Here is a 4,006-nt window from a genome sequence, read left to right as displayed (position 1 = left end):
TTCGAATACGAATCGAATACGAATGCATTACATGCAAAACACGCATTACCTCTTGTTTTTGCATTACAATATCTGTAATGCAAAACAAGAAGTAACAGCAGGTTTAATTGCCTTTTTTTTTTTTTAAATAGATCAATACAACTGCATTTTACTAGGCTGCAGCAGGCTAGAGATGCTTCTAGTGACGCACTCATTACAAATTATCGTGTAGGAAAATGAACTGCTCAACGTGTTCAGAAATTAAGCGCTCCCTACGCACAGTGACCACATTTCGGCCAGTAGAAAAACCCTTTCACTCGGGAAACATGCGGAATTTCACTAAAGTTCGAAGAAGTTCGACTTACAGACAGTGTTGCCCGGCTGCTGCACGAATATTTCGAATTTTGGGAAACAAATAATTTAGAAAATACTTTATTTTATATATCATAAATGGTTATAAAAATTAACATGAAAGCGAAAATATGAGCTCTTAACGCTTTTATTAGTTATTAATGTGAACCAGTGATGCCAATAAACCCAAGAAATATTGCACTTTTCCTCCGTCAAGTAAAGTCTAGTTGTTGTTGTATTTTTTTTTTTTTTCGCGCATGCGCACAAAAGTTGCAGTTCAGTCGAACGTTTGTCGAACATCCGTTGAAGGTTCGAAAGAGTCGAACTTGGCAGGGTCGCGGCAATCCCTAGTTTTGACTATGGTGCCTGGAACGCGTCTCCGACTGGTGTGTATACCGCCTCCAAAAAAGTGGTCCCTCGATTTCCGCCTGATGACGTCATAAAAGTGTCATGCTGTCGCCGGTCGCGACCCTGGCGGCGTTCCAACAGTTGTGGTATATGTGGCAGACGCCTGTTCTGCTGCAGGTCGCTTTGCACTGTGACAGTTCACGGAAGCTTGAGCAGCCGGAAGTTGGGACGCCTAAAGGGACGACCTGACGACAGCGACACTCGCGTTCGCCTGTGGTTTTCGCCAGCATTTCTACGGCCCAAGCGCCAGGATCGCGACAGGCAACAGCATGACACTCGCGTCATTTGTTGCCAGATTGGGACCACTTTTGATGTATGGGCGGGATAGGACGCTAAACACACCAGTCGAAGACGCGATCCAGGCACCATAGTTTTGACTGCGCGGAAGTGGCAGGAGTTGTTGTCAATGGCGATGCAATGTTCTAATCGCACCGAGTTTTTTTTTTCTTTTTTTTACTTTTCAAACATTTATAGTTTGAATAGTAATTTTGGTCAAATATTTTCGAATCGAATACCTAATAGTTCCTCCAAGGTTTTCACTACTGCACCATGCCTAAACGAAAACCCGTCTGAACTCGTAAATGTTTGTTTTCCAAGCTCGTTCTTATCTAAGTTTAATATTAATCTAGCTATATTGATGAACTAGGCCCTCAGAAGGTTCATCGCCTACACGGGAATGACAAGTGAGCGATGCATTTGACATAAAATTAGGCATATAGAGCTGCCCAGCTATACCTAATTGAGGGGATTTATAAGTATTCTTGCTAACAGGGGCAAATATCCTTTAATAAATCTAGAGTTTGAGAAAAATAAAAAAAGACAATCACAAATGATGAACGTAGGTTGTCAGAAACAACTCTCCTAACACATAAACTTGTATAAAAGCCACAGTTTAATTTTTTTTTTTTTTTTTAATACTGTAGTGTAGATTTTAACATTCACAAAGTTACCGTTTCCTTGTACCCGCTTGGAAGTGTTGATCGCGGCAGATATCCCCCGTTGAACGCGCTTCTTACCGTGCACCGGTGCGCTGCGGAGAAGCAACACCCGCGGAAGCGAGCTCCGCAGGTGTTGCTTTTCTGCAGTGCGCCGGTGCTCGGTACGAAGCGCGCTCAACACTTCGACGGATATCAGAGTTCACCTCGAAGCGAAGATCAAATAACGTAATATTCGAAAATTCAAATATTGGCATAACACAACATTTTTCTCTCATTCTTTTTTATATCTTCGTTAGCGTTTTTAATGCGTGTCAATGTGCCAATTTTTTTTTTTTTTTTTTTTTTTTTTTTTTTTTTTTACGGTTGTTTACGTTTTGCGTTGGTAACAGCGGGCCGCGGGTCGGGCATCACTGGAAAGGCTGCGGCCATCCGCGGGGCAACTGGAACGCCTCCGCGGGCCGGGGTTTGGAGACCCCAGTCATAGGCTATGCATATATATATATATATATATTATACGCTGCAAATACTGGATCATCGTGAGTGAAAGAGAACCGGGCGCCGAAAGCCTGTACACTCATGCACATACTAAATAGCTCCACGCGAGGCGTTTTTTTTTTTGTTTTTTTTTTGAAGAGCGCTATCATCTGCGCCTGTGTGACCACGGTGTGATTGAAAGGAGAAGAGGATTCTCGAAACGGCAGATGATAACGGCAGTTCGCATTGATGGGCTCCCCCTATCTGCTTTACACGGACGAGTCCTGACATCAGCGCTCGTTCGAAGGTAAGCCACCAGTCAAGCGCTCCTCAGAAAAGAAACGCCCACCAATTCGTCTGGGCCCGCATTGCACCGGTGCAGTGCGGTTCCTGGTACACGGAAGGCTTGAGGGGAGAGGGAATTTTCCTTCTCTCCCCGCCAGCCTTTCGTGTTTTAAAGTGGAAAGAGGTTACTGCACTGGACGGGTGCTGTGTGCCCCCGACGAATAGGCCATTATCTGCATGACTGTACATGGTTCTTGACCTTGCCCCGAGTGTGTTGAGAAGGATAATGCAGCCTTCAACTCGGATCGGCACGGATGTGCTATTTGGAGAAACGACGAACGTACTCGATTACCCAACGCCGCTCGCCTTTGTAATCAGTGTCCCATAGCCGAATATATACCTTCAATCAACTTGCGCTCAACTTGAAATTACAAAACGGAAGAAACTAAAGCGAGATATTATCGAGCGACCGGAAGTATAATTTCCTCCGACGGCATCTTTTTCTCGTCATTGGACCAACCCCTCCCCCTCCCCCCCCTCCTCCCCCAACCCTCTTCTTTTTTGAGGGGGAAGGTTTTGATACATAAATGTGTATTACCAAATTAAAACTCAGTATTTCTTTTTCTTTTTAGCTTATCATCGAGGGACGTATGGAACTTTTATTGGAAGCTGAGCTCGCTACAAAAATCTATGCCAGAATATAGTTGGTATTACAAAACAAAAATCCGGTTTCAAATTCAATTCTTCGCCAAAAATTCAAAATTACATAAATTTTTTCAGACGTAATCAAAAATTCGATATATGTTTCTTCTTCAAAGATTACACGTATAATTTTGTCTCATTTCGCTGTTTCATATCGTGCTTTCCAAGGGGGACCAAAATAATTTGCGCTTGCAAACTTCATACGCGGAGAAACGTTTCCGCTATTATGTTTTCATTAATTAAAACGTAGCACTAACAATCAATCGCCGTTGTCGGAAATGAAGACGACCTATTGCTCCGAGAACGAACCAGCCAGGAAATGAATCTGCCCGCGGATATTTAACGAAGCTACGAAGAGCCACTCCCGGCAGGTTAGAACGGTGTCATATATTTTTCTTTCTTGATTCTAAGAACCTCGTGTGCCACATTTACATACAGATAACACGACCCCGGCCACGAATAGATACCTTTGTCAGTTCACTTAGCTCTCCTAAGTGTAGACGCCGAGCTAATTAAGCGTCAAACTAAAAACAAGAAAAAAAAAAAAACAACTAAACCTTTCTTTTTGTTTGAATGTTCAGCTTCTTTCGACAGGTCCATCAGTCGGAACGTTAAAAGGCCCGTTCACACTCTTGCGACCGAGCTAGACCGAGAGAGACCAGACCGGTTTTTAAGCCTCTTGCGATCTCTTGGGACCGGCTCCGCTGCATCGCATCCGGTCCTAAGTAGTCGCAAAAGGCTTAAAAACCGGTCTCGTCTCTCTCGGTCGGAGTCGGTCGCAAGAGTGTAAACGGGCCTTCAGCCTAGTCCAGATAGCTAGTGTATTTTTCCAATCGTAAAAATCAGACAAAACAAAAAATGTGTGTGTG

Source organism: Ixodes scapularis, unplaced genomic scaffold (genome assembly GCF_016920785.2).
Source record: "Ixodes scapularis isolate PalLabHiFi unplaced genomic scaffold, ASM1692078v2 PGA_scaffold3__209_contigs__length_174095766, whole genome shotgun sequence".
Classification (NCBI taxonomy): Eukaryota; Metazoa; Arthropoda; class Arachnida; order Ixodida; family Ixodidae; genus Ixodes; species Ixodes scapularis.
The sequence above is the reverse complement of the archived record's forward strand: the minus strand, read 5'-3'. Positions refer to the sequence as shown.